This window comes from Acomys minous (assembly GCF_964271855.1).
Source record: "Acomys minous genome assembly, chromosome: 5".
NCBI classification, from domain to species: domain Eukaryota; kingdom Metazoa; phylum Chordata; class Mammalia; order Rodentia; family Muridae; genus Acomys; species Acomys minous.
Genome location: NC_140494.1, coordinates 99,964,406 through 99,981,129, shown reverse-complemented (window position 1 = coordinate 99,981,129; position 16,724 = coordinate 99,964,406). Strand labels below are relative to the sequence as shown.

At 38.9% G+C, this 16,724-nt stretch overlaps 1 protein-coding gene across 3 annotated transcripts in view; it reads left to right on the top strand.

Moving 5' to 3' along the window:
• The window catches only part of OR8D4 (olfactory receptor family 8 subfamily D member 4), a 56,679-nt gene that overhangs the window by 35,713 nt on the left and 4,242 nt on the right, over positions 1-16,724 (top strand). For 2 of the 3 annotated variants that reach the window (XM_084783291.1, XM_084783290.1), the window contains exon 2: positions 3,560-3,645. The gene's annotated coding sequence lies outside the window, so the exon portion shown is untranslated. Of the gene's footprint in view, positions 1-3,559; positions 3,646-6,629; positions 6,693-16,724 lie in introns of all 3 variants that reach the window. The other variant, XM_084783292.1, reaches the window with a different exon arrangement.

Here is a 16,724-nt window from a genome sequence, read left to right as displayed (position 1 = left end):
AGGGGTTACAGAGAGGAGTAAGATCTTTAGTAACTGGGCTAGAGGTAATATTTTGACTTAGAACCTGGAAACTTTCTGCCTATGTCTTGAGATTTTTACCTTAGTCTAAATTAAAAAGCAATGGACTAATTTATTTGGCGGAGGACATTTTTAACACTGCATAACTCTGAATATATGGGCTGTTTATAACTCTTATGTAGGTCATAATAAAAAAGAACACATGGGGCACAGACAAAGATAAAACACACAGTTTGGAGAGAAAAAGAGAATGAAGAAATTTAATGTTATAGCCAAGGAATGTACTGAGACAGAGAGTCTATAGTTGTTAAAATGAGTTGTGTCATTAAGGAGAGGCCTCTTTGTTCTATACCAGAACGACAGGAAGGATACCAAAGGTGTCAAGACGCTCATCTAGCGAAGGTTCCAGCTTGTGAAGGCGAGTCTGATTAAGGGTTTTTCTGTTGCCAGAAAGCAACTGCATGCAAAACAGCTGGTAATGTGATTAAGTGGATGAGGGTCCATCTCAAGTTGACAGCTGAACTTGGCAGCATCACTCATGTAGTGTTGCCTTTTAAGGCACAGAAGATGCAAGAGTGAAGGGGACATGGGTTCTTCCTTTATGGTTTCAGCGCTATTGAGGCCAGGCAATATGTCTCAGTTCCGGAGTTACTACAAGAAGGTCCTAGAAGGCCATTGCTTGAAATGGTGAAAGTGAAGGCTGCCCGAGAGACAGCCTTTCTTCTCCAAAATGGTTTTTAGTGAAATAGCTCTCTTTCACTGGGGGCCATAAGGTTATATAAGCCTTGGGGAAGTGGGTAGGGTTTTTGGGGGATGAGTGTACATCATTGGGTGGGACTGAGGTGCTGGGAATGCTTAATTTGTCTGAAGAGGAAGTCCAGGTGCTGTCTCAATTTGTCCTTATAAGGAAATAGGGAGTTTTAACCTGAAACCTGCCCACCAGGCTTCATGAATATTTCAAGGATCCCAAGGCTACCTCAAGGACTGCTGAAGTGGGTCTCACAAGGCTACTTCAAGGATGGCAGAGGTGCGGGCCACAAGGCTCAGCGCACTCAGGCATGCAGACCCAGAACAGGGAGGAGTGGTCCTTACTACTGCCAATCTCAAGATGAGATTTTCGGAGTTGGGACACAACTCAACCTTGCTCTTGCTCTGGGCCAGCTCCCCTGGTTGCACAGCTCAACTGCCTTGTATGAGGAAGGTTTAAGGAACTTTTAGGAGGTTCAGCTTTGAGAGTTTATAGCCTTGCTTCGTTTTTGGCTGTCTTTCTCCTTTCTCTGTGCGGTTGAAGGCGTGGTCTCCCAGTTTCTATCTCCTGCCATATGCTCCCATGAGACTCCCTCTGGTACCATAATTCAAAACTCTTTCTTCAGTAAGTTGCATTTGGTCACAACAGTGGGAAATAACTAATACAGTGCTTATAGGTATACGATTGACAAGAAGAATCAGTTCAGCCTAGGGATGTCTTTAAAACTGAAGAATGTATGCTGTATATTATTGTATATTGTACTGTATATTTTACAGTATACTGTATGTTATACAGTAATATAAAGAATGTGACCAGTAGCACAGCATTTATGAAAAAAACTGAAGAGAAAGAATGGTTAGAGATGTAAAATGAGATATTATATTGTTGTGGAATTAAAAAGAGGTTACAGTTTAATCTATTTTTAAAAGATTTTAATCGCTATACAATTACAGATATTTACAGAGGAACTGAGTCATAATTTGCCATATGCATGCAATGTATAATATCCAATTGAGATGTCTGGCTTTTCCATTTCATTATTTCTTCATGCCAGGAATCTTTGAACTCCACTCTTCTTTTTATTTTGAGAAGCTATATGGATTGATCAGTATCTTAAATTGTTACAGGTAAATTACTAAATTAAGTGAAAGTTGAATGCAGATCATTGAATTTGATAATTGGATTGTCAGCGATGATATTGAAAGTATCTTAAACAGAATTATGGAGAAAATGAAATCCTAAGTTGAGGCATTTTCTGTTTAAACAAGCATTAGATGCACTATATACCTATAAAGAAAAAGAAAGAAAGAAAACTGCCAGGGAAGACTGTAATTTTGATAAAAGTAAGGGTTAGAACTTGGATATGGAATCTGAGATGGCCATCTTTTGTAGCCAGGTAAGGTTTCCAGTGGTGGCGATGGTTGGATCTCCTGTGGAGATCTTCAGATAACTCAGGCTGATGCTGTAAGAAAGGTTTTTCCCTCCACAAATTGACAGTGGGCAGAGGGACGGGGGGGGGGGTGGCGGGGAGGGGAGGCACAGGGGAGAGGACATTATTGCCAAGGACAACACATGCACAGCTTATTAAATGTAGAGACTCTGAGCTGGGGCCTTGGTGGAACCTTTAACTCTACCTTCTAGTAGAGTTAGAGAACTCTACATTTTCTTTGGGGCCGGAAGGTACTCTACAGGCTATCAAAAGAGAAACCAGGACATCAGTCCAGTCACAAATCCTTTGAGCGTCAATCTGTCCTGCCTTCAAGATGTGCTGGGTCAACCAACGGTGGCACAGAACTTGGAGGAGTGGCCAACCTATGCCTGATTTAACTTGAGGCTTACTTCCCAAGAGGAAGCCCATGTCCCACACCATCTAGATGGTTGGGAGCCAGAGACTGGATAGCCCAGAGACCTAGGGGAGAGCCAAATGCAACTGGCACAAGAATTCAATAAATGATTCCTAATGATATTCTGCTATACTCATAGATCAGTGCCTTTGTCCAGTTGTCACCAGAGAGGCTTCCTCAGGCAGCAGATGGGAGCAGATGCAGAGACGTACAGCCAAACATTATGCAGGGAGAGAGTCTAAGTTGGATGTCTCCGTTGGGTCCCTCCCCTTGGAGATGGGGTGGGGAAGAGGAGCAGAAGGAGTCTGAGTCATGTGGGATGGAAGACATCAGGAGAAGAACATGGCACACAGAGTCAACTAAGCAGGTCACATATGGGCTCACAGAGACTGAAGTGGGAAGCATGGACCTGCAGGAGTCTGCACCAGGTCCTCTGTGTATGTTGTGGCTATTAGCTTGGTGTTTCTGTGGGAATCCTAATAGTGGGAGCAGCTTTGTTTCTGACTCTTTTGCCTCCTCCTGGCACTCTTCCTCTTGTTGGGTTGCCTTGTCCAGCTTCAGTGTGAAGGTTTTTGCCCTACTCTTCCTGTAATTTGTTTTGTTGTATTTAGCTGTGATCCCGTGGAGGCCTGCTCTTTTCTGAAATGAGACAGAGGAGGAGTGGATCCAGGGGAGAGGGAAGGGAGAAGGATCTGAGAGAAGTAGAAGTCAGGGTGTACTGTATTAAAATCAAAAGAAGACAGCCTATTCATCCTGTGAACTACTCTGAAATTACTGTCAGGCAGAAGTGCATCTCTAACAGCTGTGTCATTCAAAGTTCTGAGGTCCCTGCCCTTCTGTTCCTCCTCCTTGCAGTCCTCTCCTTTCCTTCTTCCTTTAATGTATGTGGAGGCCTGTGTGATTGTGTGTGGATGTGAGTAACCTTACTCTTTCTCTCCTATGCCTACAGGGCTTAAAGTTTAGTTCATAAATTGAGTACAGCAAGAAGTTAACAGCAACTGATTCTAAATAGGATAATTATATAAGTATGTGCAGGTAAGTTATTTTAAGTTATAAATTATTCATTTATGAGATTTTTTCTACCTACTGGTCTTTGAGTATGTTGGTGGTAACTGAACTGTGGCTAAGGGAAGACTACTGTGTCTACTGTTTAGAAATATTGAAATTATCTTTGGTCCTAATAAACAGCTATAGCCACACACTGAAAATAATTTATATGTATTTCAAAAGAAATTCTTTATCACTGAATTAAAGATTATGGCAGGCCTTTAAAATTTACTGTGAGAAGCAACCAGAGACCTAAGTTTAGAATGTTGTTTCATTTGTTCCCTTTGCTGATATTTATTAATTTTTTACCTTTGAAGTTGTCACAGTTGTTAAAGTCTTTAATTTGTATTGTGATTAGTTTAGAGCACAAATTCCTCAAAAGTGTTTCTCTATAACAGTTGTAGTTTTAGTACCAGAAACAATCCCTGTCACATGTTAGAGGTTTCTTAAGCAGATAAATGTACTTTGCTCTAACCTTGACTTTGGTACCTCACTATTCATCCTTGCCATCAGTTTTCTAAACTCAGCCAGTCAGTACTTTTAAATTAATAGCTGTAATATCCAAACCAATTGACTTATAATTTTAGAAAAATGGGAAGAAGTGCTTAACTATTTAGTCTTCAACTCTACTATTGAAATATAGTCTGTTATTTATACACCCCTTAATGTTCTGCCTAATTTTATGTTCCATTCTTTTGGCTATTAATTTAAATACTTTCTTAATTTCAACTATTTTGTAATAATGTTTTTTAGTTTAACAGAGTAAGGTATTTTTGTTTATGTTTATGTTTTGTTTAATTGATTTATTCAGATTACTTCTCAATTGTTATCCCCTCACTTGTATCCTCCCATTCCTCCCTCCCTCCCTTTTTCACCCTATTCCCCTTCCCTAGGCCTGTGACAGAAGGGGACATCCTCCCCCACCATATGGTCACAGCCTATCAAGTCTCATCATGGCAGCCTGCTTATCCTTTCTCTGAGTGCCAACTGGCCTCCCCACCAAGAGGAAGTGGTCAAATATGGGGCACTGGAGTTCTTGTCAGAGTCAGTCCCTGCTCTCCACACAACTGTGGAGAATGTCCTGTCCATTGGCTAGATCTGAATAGGGGCTCAATGCTTACTGCATATATTGTCCTTGGTTGGTGCAGTAATTTGAGCAGACCTCCCTCCTGCATCTCTGCCCCCCCCCCCGGGTCCAGATCTGCCTGTCATAATGTTCTTCTTGTAGGTTTCTAGGACCCTATGGATCCTTCTATTCCCCCATTCTTCCATACTTCTCTCACCTAGAGTCCCAATAGGAAGTCCATGTATCTATCCCAATCTCCTGGTAAGTGAAGACTTTCATGGGACATTGAGCAAGGGGTTTTCTTATGCAACTTCATATATATATATATATATATATATATATATATATATATATATATATATATATATGATTACTTTGACCATATTCACTTCCTTTATTATTTTATTATTCCTGCTTTCCCATATTGTCTTTCTATTTCCTACTCGCTAACCTCTTAGTTTCATATTTTTTTTTCCTCTCTAGCTTCCACATATCAGAGAGAATATGATAGTTTTGAATTTGGACTATTTCATTTTAACGTGATAGTGTCTATTTCCAGCCATTCATTTCCTACACATGATGCAACTTCATTTTTCTCTATGGATGAACAAAACACCAGTGTATGTAGATATTACATTTATTTTACCTATTTCTGTTGATGGACACCTATGTTGATTATATAATTTGGCCGCTGTCCATAGTGCCATAGTAATCCTAGGAGTGCAGGTAGTCTGTAGTAAGCTGACCTATTCTTTTGTGCATATAGCCAGTAGTGGTATGGCTGGATCATAAGTAGAAGCCTCCATAGTGATTTACAGTGCTTGAATTTCTATTATCAGTGAGCAAAGATACTTCTGCATTCTTTTAACAATGGTTTATTTATCTATTTTAATTTTACGTAAATGGGTAGTTTTGTTTGCATGTATGTATACTATGTGTGCAGTGCTCACAGAAACCAGAAGAGGATATCAAATTCTCTGGAACTGATGTTAGAAAAGGTTGTGAGTTGCCATCAACACAGGTCTTTTGCAAGAGCAGCAGGTATTTTTTTTAATACTTTGCAATATTGTTCCCTTTTCCCCTTTTTTGAAAACATAATTTTTTCTCAGTGAATATGTCCTGATTACAGCTTCTCTTCCCTTTACGCTTTCCAGTTCCTCTGTACCTCCCCTCCCATCTGAAGATACTCCTTTTCTTCCTATCTTTCATTAGAAAACAGGCTTCTAAGGGATAATTAAAATAAAATAAAACAAAATAAAAGCTAATACTTTGGAATAGGACAAAACAAGCAAACAGAAGAAAAAGAGCCCAAGAAAGCTTACAAGAAAGAGATACAGACTCAGAGACTTACTTCTTCTCATATTCAGGAATTCTATAAAAACACTAAATGAAGTGATTTTATATATATATATATATATATATATATATATATATATATATATATATATGTACATACATGCATACATATATGTATGTAAAGGGTAGGTAGGGTAAAAAGAGAGAAAATATATAAATAAAATAAAAAGAGGAAGATTCCCCAACATCACATAAGAACATGAACCTCTCATGATGACTTTAAGTTCATTTTCCGCTGATCATCTACTACTGGGCATGAAGCCTGTCCTTAAAAGTAGTTTGTTTCCCCAGTGAGATTCCCTTGGAGGAAACCAAATATTCACTTACAAGTGGTTATTGAGTGGAGGTTGCTTCTGGGCTAGGGATGGGACCATGTGTTCCATTCTTCTTTCAACTGTAGAGTTCCATCTGGTGCAGACCTGTGAAGACACTGTGCATGCTCCCTTCATGAGTTCATATGTGCCTGGGCTCTGTTTATTTCATAAATCTTGTTTCCTTGGTGTCTTGATTCCTGTTAGCTCTTACACTCTTTCCACCTTCTCTTCTGTAGGTTTCCCTGAGACCTGAGGAGGGATTAGAGAGAGACATCTTGTTTAAGGCTGAGTGTTCCAAGGTCTCTCACTCTGCATGATATCTGGTTGTGTGTGGATCTCTGTATTTGTTCTCATCTGCTGCAAGAGGAAGCTTCTTGAATGATGGCTGAGCAAGGCTTGATCTATGAGTATAGGAGAATGTCATCAGAAGTAAACACTTCCCGTCCCCCAATTTAAGAACAGTAGTATTTGGTTTTACTTTAGGTCCTTGACTATCTTAAATGCTGAGTCATCTCTCCACACCACTTCCTGTACTCTTGCCAGTATTTGTTGTTTACTTGGTAGCCATTCTGACAGTGGTGAAATGAGACCTCTGTATAGTTTTGATTTGCGTCTCATTCATGGCTAAGAATGTTGAACATTTTTTGGAATTATTTTTCATTATTTTATTGGCTGTCTATATTTTTCATTTATTTCTATTGCCCATTTATTTTACTTTCCTTCTTTACTCTTTCAGTGTGGTCCTCTATCTTATTCTTGGCTTTCATGACAGCATTATATTCTAGGATGTTATACCAGAAGAAATGTAGGATAAAGCTCAAGAGATAAAGTAATTTATGATCATAGAATTGAATTCCAATGACATTTGATTAAAAATTATTCTAGAAGCTTCTACCCTGAGGACTAGTTCTCATAGTGTGTGAAGGTATGATTCAAACTGACAAGAGAGTAAAGCAACCAACACTCTTACTTCAGTATAAAATCTATGAATCATAACAATGAACATGGCAAGATATTCCCCAAGGTGCAATAGTGGCACTTCTGCCTTGACGGTAACCATCAACTCTCTAATTGAACTTAAAGTCCACTCAGTAGGAGGAAATTCATGGCTGATACTATATAAACCTTGTTAACTTCCTGCATCTAGTGAGGTCAAGGACTCTAAAGAGAACCTACTTCTGCCACTTTTCTAAACCAGTACACGTGTAACCACATTCTAAATACTTATTCTTACATTCGAAGATACATGTAGTTCTTACCCCTAATCAAAGAAGATTTTTTCTTTTAAATTACAATTGACCAAAATGCAGAGAACAACTGATCAAGAAATGCTCAACCTGACTGATACACCTAAATCACAACCACTACACCTAGGGCTCAGGGACCATCTTGGAAAATGTGACAGAAAGGTCATAAGAGCTAGAGGACCAGGATTTCTGCTGTGAGATAGTGTCTTATATATATGACAAAGAAGCTGTACCCATGAACTCTCAACAATACGGTTACCAATACAAGACCTTCACAATGACATCACCGGTTGACATTTTAGTGTGGATGGGGTAAACCTCACAAGGCTCTTCCTCTATCTAGATCAGTGGTTCTCAACCCTCCTAATGCTCATGACCTCAATCATAAAATTACTGTTGTTGATACTTTATAACTGTAATTTTGCTGCTGGTATGAATTATAATGTACATATTTTTGGAGATAGACGTTTGCCAAAGTGGTCTCAACCTATGAGTCTTCAACTTCTCTAGAGGAAGAGATTAGACAATTAATCGCTGCTGAGACGGATGCCTGATCTTCTCCAGGCATGAACCCTCTAATAAATTATACAATCTTAAGTCATCAGGTCTCAGCACATACACATATGAATAATACCAAATGGCCTCATTAAGCTGTATTTATGTCACTTATGAAATCCTCAAACAATAAATTAAACTCTAGTTGGCAAGCAGCTGCCAAAAACCCATTCTTACTGAAAAGCATAGAGCTCTAGATATTGAAAAGTGAAAATTCATGAGTATGTCTGCATATTCTGTATTCTCTCTCTCTCTCTCTCTCTCTCTCTCTCTCTCTGTCATTTCTTCCCATCCCCATTTCCCATGATCCTCTTCTCTCTCAATGTTATAAATAGTGCTTTTTAAAATTATTTAGATGTCAAGATTAGTAAGGTTCATAAGAGAAACATGCCATGTATAATAAATCATATCATCCTTATGATCCAACCCCACCATGCTTGTTAGTTTTATGTCAACTTGATACGCGGTAGAGTTGTCTGACAGAAGAGAATCTCAATTGAGAAAATGTCATGGTAAGACCTGGCTATAGGCAAGCTGTAGGGTGTTTTCTCAATTAGTGATTGATTTTGTAGAGCCCAGCCTTTTGGGTGTCATAGCACCCTGGGGTCATGGTCCTGGGTGCAAGAAAGCAGGCTATTCAAGCCATGAATAGCAAGTCAATAAGTGTTCACCATTGGCTTCTGATCCATTTCATTTTTTTTAAACAAAAATTTTTATTGATTCTTTGTCAATTTCGCATAGTGCACCCCATCCCACTCATTTCTTATTCCTTCCACATCATCCCTCACTTCTTGTAAATCACCACGGAAGAAAAAAACAATGAGTAAAATGACCCAAACAGGAAACAACAGTAACCAACCAACTAACCATCTCTCTGTGGAAGCTGCTGTGTCACAATGTACCCCTTTGCCCAAACAACTTTCCTTGTAAATGTTCATTGCGAGGAGCCATTGCTCTGTCTCACTGCTCCAGCTTCTGCTATCCCATCAATACTGGGCCCTCACTGAGATTCCCCTTGGATATCCTGCTGTTGCTCTGAGTCATAGAGATACTGCAGCTTTTGTTCTGCGGGACTAGGCCATCGCATGCTCCAACAGCTTATAGATGGGGTAGATGATTGGATGGGCCAGCTCAACGTCCTGGATCTGAGCCAGGTAGCTGAATTGGTCAGTCTATCAACTCTCCTGAGCCAGTGCCACCACAGCCAGCTCTTCCTAATTGCCCAGGTGAGGGGCAGGGCCAGCTCTCTTGAGCACTGTGGCCAGCAAGGGGCAGGCTGCGTCATTTCTTGTCTCTGAGTTCCCACCCTGGGCCTAGGTCAGTGATAGATTGTTACCTGGAAGTGTAAGATGAAATCAATTATTTTCTCCCCAATTTGTACTTTGTCACAGCAAAAGAAGCTCTGGCTAAGATGCCCACGAAAGGCTAGTTTTAGAAATGGAAATCCATTTCTAATTATACCCACACATCAAACACATCACATCAAAGTGTTTTCCTTCCATAGTAGTCTTAGAAAATAGAAATGATAGTAGCATGGCATTAATGACTGAAGGATTCACTTTCAAATAATTGGATGTATTCCCATTGAGACAATTAAGTCTTTCCAAATAATACTAGCCTTAGAGACTGTAAGAAAGATGAAGTGATTACTAATCTAAATTAGTATATCTGTTCTTACTGAGTTGTGTAGTTGCCTCTGTGACCTAGTGATAATTTCAAGAATCGTAAGGTCTAGTGAATTACAATAAACTTCTGAACTTTTATAACCCTGGGATCTTGTAGGGGAGTTTTTTACTTGTATTGTTTCTGGGATTCTTATCCAGGTATTATTTTCTTTCACCTTAAAGTGAAAGGGTGATGTCTGTCTTCTTTGGCTCAATGATAAATAGATTTTGGCCTGGTGACTAGAGGTCCTATAGCAACAGTTTTCTCTCTCTGATGCCTGGATAGTCTGACTCCAGGTTGAAGAATATGTATCCTAAGTTATTTATACAAGGTCTCCTCTAGCTGTAAATTCTGACAAATAAAAAAGGTCACAAATATTCAACATGGATGATGTGGGACTTACATGAAGGATCTTCTCCTCTGCCTGCTGGGGCTATGTGAAGAAAATGTTAACGAGCAAACAGTATCTACCTTGCACATGTTTATGGAACATGTATATACTTGCAGTCAGATACATTTTATGCTATATAGCCTTTCAATTCTTTTGTTTCTTACCAAAGAATCTTCCTGAGATAGAAACAAATCCCTTTATACTAGGATTTCCTCATATGGTGATGGACTTTGCTATGCTGTAAGATTTCCTGACTCTGTAATTCAGTGAATGCTTATGTCTTTGATCAGCTTATTCTTCCCAGCCAGCCAGCTTCTACTTGATATTGTACAGCAAATCACAAATAATTTTTACTCACAAATTAGCTACTTGCATAATGAAAGAATACATATGCATACACTCATGATAGGCAGATATGAAAATGCTTTTATAACCATTATTATAGTGTGTATAGTTCAATGACTAATAATCTAGACTAGATCTCTGTGCAATGTGCTAGGAGGCCAAATGAAAGTGGGATAGGTGATTACTTAGGGTAATAATTTAAAAAATAAACAAATATTTTCTGGCCACAACCACCTCCCATTCTTGTATGATAAACTGGTGATTTCCCTGCAGGCTTTACATCAGGCTGGGAAAAAAAAACATTCAGGGTGAGATATGAATGAAACTCATTCATTCATGTGATTTTTTTCATTTATTTTTTTATTTTATTTTTATTTTTATTTTTTTCTCCTTTATTAATTTATTCTTGTTACATCTCAATGGTTATCCCATCCCTTGTATCCTCCCATTCTTCCCTCCCTCCCATTTTCCCCTTATTCCCCTCCCCTATGACTGTTCCTGAGGGGGATTACCTCCCCCTGTATATGTTCATAGGGTATCAAGTCTCTTCTTGGTAACCTGCTGTCCTTCCTCTGAGTGCCACCAGGTCTCCCCCTCCAGGGGACATGGTCAAAGGTGAGACACCAGAGTACGTGAGAAAGTAATATCCCACTCTCCACTCTACTGTGGAGAGTGTTCTGTCCATTGGCTAGATCTGGGTAGGGGTTTAAGGTTTACCACCTGTATTGTCCTTGGCTGGTGCCTTAGTTTGAGCGGGACCCCTGTGCCCAAATCTGCCTATCATAATGTTCTACTTGTAGGCTTCTAGGACCCTCTGGATCCTTCTACTTTGCCATTCTCCCATGATTCTCTCATGTAGAGTCCCACTAGAATGTCCTCCCCTCTGTCTCGGTTTCCTGGTAAGTGAAGGCTTTCGTGGGACATGCCCCTTGGGCTAGTATGCAGATATAAGTAAGTATATACCATTTGAGTCTTTCTGCTTCTGGGTTAACTCACTCATTATGATCATTTCTAGCTCAATCCATTTATCCACAAATTTCGTGAATTCCTTGTTTTTAATAGCTGAATAGTATTCCATAGTGTATATGTACCACAGTTTCTTTATCCATTCTTCTATTGAGGGACAAATAACCCAATTGAGAAATGGGGCTTGGAACTAAACAGAGAATTCTCAACAGAGGAATATCAAATGGCTGAGAAACACTTAAAGAAATGCTCAACCTCCTTAATCATCAGGGAAATGCAAATCAAAACAACTCTGAGATTCCATCTTACACCCATCAGAATGGCTAAGATCAAAAATTCAAGCGACACCACATGCTGGCGAGGATGTGGGGAAAGAGGAACACTCCTTCATTGCTGGTGGGAATGCAAACTAGTACAACCACTTTGGAAATCTATCTGGTGCTATCTCAGAAAAATTGGAATAGGGCTTCCTCAAGACCCAGCTATTCCACTCCTTGGAATATACCCAGAAGATGCTCCAGCACACAACAAGAAAATTTGCTCAACCATGTTCATAGCAGCCTTATTCATAATAGCCAGATCATTCATGTGATTTTATTGGAACCTGTGCTGGGCCAGGACTTTTAGAGTCTAGCCCAGATCATTTTACCTTAGTCATATTTAAGCACAGCACACTTTTGGAAAAAGCTATTCAGACAACAAATAACTCAGTCCTACCCAATGCACAACAATTTAAGACATGTTTACATTGAGATTCTTTACAAAGCACAAGAGTGGATACTGTTGACTCATTGATAGTGCCCAAGACTTAGAGTCTAGGGAGCTCGACTGAGGTACGCATAATGCCTGTTTGGGTCAGCATTGCCTGGCCCTAAGATAACATGGAAGTCACTTAAGCTGTTGTAAAGCACAAGTGACATTACTCACAAGAGTGGAATTGTTTTTGGTCTAAAAGCAATGCTGAAGATTTAGAGGAAAAGGGTCTGGGATAAGCAAAAGCATAAATTGTGGGAGGTATGGACTGAGCCTGTCTCATCAGACAGTGAAAATCAAAAGGTTGTAAAGCTGCATCATCCCTGACATTAGAGGAAGAGCAGCTTCACACCTCATTCCAGGGAAGAGATAAGCCTGTATGTTTAACTTTCTCGGCCTCACCAGTGCTTATCTTTGTGCCCAAGTCTTTTTCGTCCCCTATATTGAACCAACTTGTTCACATCTGATTTCATTTTAAGTACAGATATAGATTTCCACCCCCCTGTTGTTTCCTAGCATTGCTGTTTCCTATTTGAGACCATGGACTAACAAAGTATCTGTTTATCTTTCTTTGATCCCTTCAGAACTCTATCACTCTCAGGATACCTTCCCCTTGCGTTCTCACATGACCTGATTATTTGCTCCTCTTCTGAGTCCTAGACATTCTGTAGAGAGAGTTCATGTGAGAGCATACGTGCTGGAGCTGGCGCTTTGGTCATTTTGGAGAACATCAGACACTTGTCCAATAGAGGCACAGATGCTGCAGAAGCCACAGGAAAGACAGGGGTTTCTAAGTTCAACTGACATCCTCCCCTGTCTCATGCATGTAACTGGTGCCACCCTCCAAGTTGCAAAGACCCAAAAGGAAGCTCTGCTAACAAATCCTTCTTTCCTTTTTTTTTTCCTCCTGTGACTCTCATTTCTCTTTTCACTATACTTTTAGTGGTAATTTTCCTTTATTGCATATCTTTATTTTTCATTCTCCTTCACATGCTCATTTGATTTTGTTCACATACTATTTTTAACATTTTGTAGTCTCTTTTCTTCACGGTTTTCTTTCTTTCTTTCTTTCTTTCTCTTTTGCTCCTTGCCTATCCTTTCTGTTATGCTTTTAGTGACATTTTGAGTTTACAATTGTGAAAAGTTTGTTTTATTTTGTCAGACTCTTTTTTTATCTTTATTTAATTAAATTTTTGAACACTTTCATTATTGAGAAGTTATTTTTTATTTTTCTCAATTTTTGGCTCTTTCTGGAATGTCTCACTCTTTTTAGGCAACACCACTCTCAATAATTTTCTTTCATTATTTAAATTTTCTTTCTTATTAATGGAAGAGAAAAGAACAATGATTCAAACAAGAAACAACCAATAAAATGAAAGGATTTAATAATCATATCTCAATAATATTTTTAAATAAAATGGCCCCAACTAATCAATAAAGGAAGGCGACTAATTGACTGGATTAAAAAGCAGTATGTAATTGCATCCAAGAAGATTCCTCACAGGTATAGTCACCCATACATTAAGAGTCAGAGACTCAAGACCAGAGAGATGGCTTTGCAGTTAAGAACATTTACTGGTCTTGCCCAGTGCCTGGGTTTGGTTCCCGGCTCCCACATAAGATGGCTTTCAATCTTTTGAAATCTGCATTTAAGTGATGCACATAAACTCACACAGGCACACATACATACACATAAAAGTGGAAAAATGTCAGAGGCTGAAGTTACTCTATTGCTCACAGCAAAGAGGCGAAGCTGTCACGTTATCAGATAAAGCAGTCTTTTAACTAAATCTAGAAGAGGCAAAACCCACCACTTCATCATAGTAGAGAAAGCAATTCCTCAAAAATTTATAAAAATTGCAAATATACTTCAAATATTAGACCTTCCAATTTCTTAAAACAAACACCTAGGTCATGACAGCAGTGAGTGACTTCAGTGCTGCACTTTGATCTTTAGATAGGTCATCAAAGCTAAAGATCAACTTAGGAACTCTAGAAAATCATTGGGAAATTAAAAAGAAAACTTGAGAAATAGCATACTTTAATAAAATAAATTTATTTGATAAGCTTATAGCCATCATAGTAGGTGGGGACAGAAACTTCCTGTGAAAGCAAGGGTGAGGCAGTGGTGTTGACTCTTCCTGCTCTTGTCCCATCAGGGCTTGTCTTAGCCAGGGCAATGAGAGAAGAAAAAGAAGTAAAAGGGATACAAATAAAAAAAGGAAGAAGTCAAAAGATTACTCTTTCAGATCACATGACTTTGTACTTAGAAGACCCTGAAGATATGACCAAAACCACTCAGGCTTGATAATACTTTTATTAAACTTAGCAGGATGCAAAAATCAACATATAAAATCAGGAGATTTTTCTATATAAAAATCATGACTCACTAAAAAAGAAATCAGAAAAAAAAGATCCCATTTACTGCAGCTTGAAAAAACACCTATAAATAAACACGAGGTGGAAGATCTATCTACACAAGGCACAATTTAGGATACTGAAACAAGCGTGGGGGAGAGAGAGAGAGAGAGAGAGAGAGAGAGAGAGAGAGAGAGAGAGAGAGAGAGAGAGAGAGAGAGAAGACTATCCTTCCTTTTGGATCAGCTAATGCTATACAAATGGCTATATTACTGAAAACATTCTAGGGACTCAACACAATACTCATCAAAATTGCTATGACCTTATCACAGAACTGGAAAAAATTCTAAAATTCATATGGATCTTGAACAACTAAAGTAACCCTAAACAAAAAAAACATGATTCCAGAAGTATCAAAATATCTGATCTCAAATTATGCCACAGAGCATATCTAAATAATACTATTGAGATATGTTCATTTTATGTAATGAACAACACACAAACAGACTTGTAGACCAATGGAGTAGAATAGAGGATCTAGGAATAAATTCTCACAGCTATAGACACCAGAATGTTGGTAGAATCATAAAAGAACATACCTTGGAAATAAAGAGCTTCCCCAACAATGGTGATGGGAAAACTAGGTATATTCATGTAGAAGAATAAATCTAACATGATGTCATTCTGTTTGTACAAAATCATTTCAAAGGAGGCCAAAGACCTTAATATAAAATGAGAAACACCAAAAACTGCTAGAGGAAAGCTTTTTAAGATACACACAGAGCCGAGAACCTTCTGAAAAGCACATCAATGGATCAGGAAATAATCCTAAGAATAGATGGGAACCCAAAATTGATGCTTGAGTTAAAAAAAAATCCCTGATTTGAGAGACAATTTCCCCACCTTGTCAGAATGGCCATTTAAAGGAGGCAAATAGCAAACGGTGGCAAGCATTTTTGGGGAGAAACAGAGATACACTACTTGGGGAAGTGTAAACTGGCATGGTCACTGTGAGCATTATTGTAGAGGTTCCTGAGGGAACAAAAACCGGAGCACCATATGACTCAGCTGTACTACTTCTAGGCATGTTTGATACAGTACAAAGAACATGTACAGCACTGTTTATTGTAGCCCCCCCCCTTTTTTTTTTTACAATAGTTAAGAACCAGAACCAGCCTACATGATTATCAAGAGATACATGGGTGAGGAAAACATGATACGTAAGGCACCAGCCAAGGACAATACAGGCTGTAAACTTTAAACCCCTACCCAGATCTAGCCAATGGTCAGAACATTCTCCACAGTAGAGTGGAGAGTGGGATATGACTTTTACACGTACTCTGGTGCCTCACCTTTGATCATTTTCCCTGGAGGGGGAGACCTGGTGGCACTCAGAGGAAGGACAGCAGGTTACCAAGAAGAGACTTGATACCCTATGAACATATACAGGGGGAGGTAATCCCCCTCAGGAACAGTCATAGGGGAGGGGAATAAGGGGAAAATGGGAGGGAGGGAAGAATGGGAGGATACAAGGGATGGGATAACCATTGAGATGTAACAAGAACAAATTAATAAAATAATATATATCTTGGGAAAAAATTGGAATTTTTCTCAACTGTGAAAAAGAAAGAAATGGTATTTTCAGAAAAAACTGATGCAAGTGGAGATTATTGTTAAGCAAAATGATCCAGAATCAGAAAGATAAACACTGTGTGTGTGTGTTCCTGTACTGGAAGAAGTTCTACAATAGACACCACCTCAAAGAGTGGACAATTAAGGGGACTTAGATGATCCCAAAGGCATGTTTCCTAAGAATATAGGTTGATTTCAGGACACAGTTTAACACCAAAGTGATATAAAGAAGGGCCACAATTTATTTATTTTTTTCTCCATGCCCTAGCATTTCTGGTTTTCATGTAGCAGACACTTCATAACTAATTATAAGTCATAAATATTTCCAAAGCCAGTTTCAGTTGTTTTCCCCTGAAATTTCAGAAGTTTGAAGTTCATGTACTGTTTTAAGGTCACCTAAAAAGGGCTCATCCAAACAA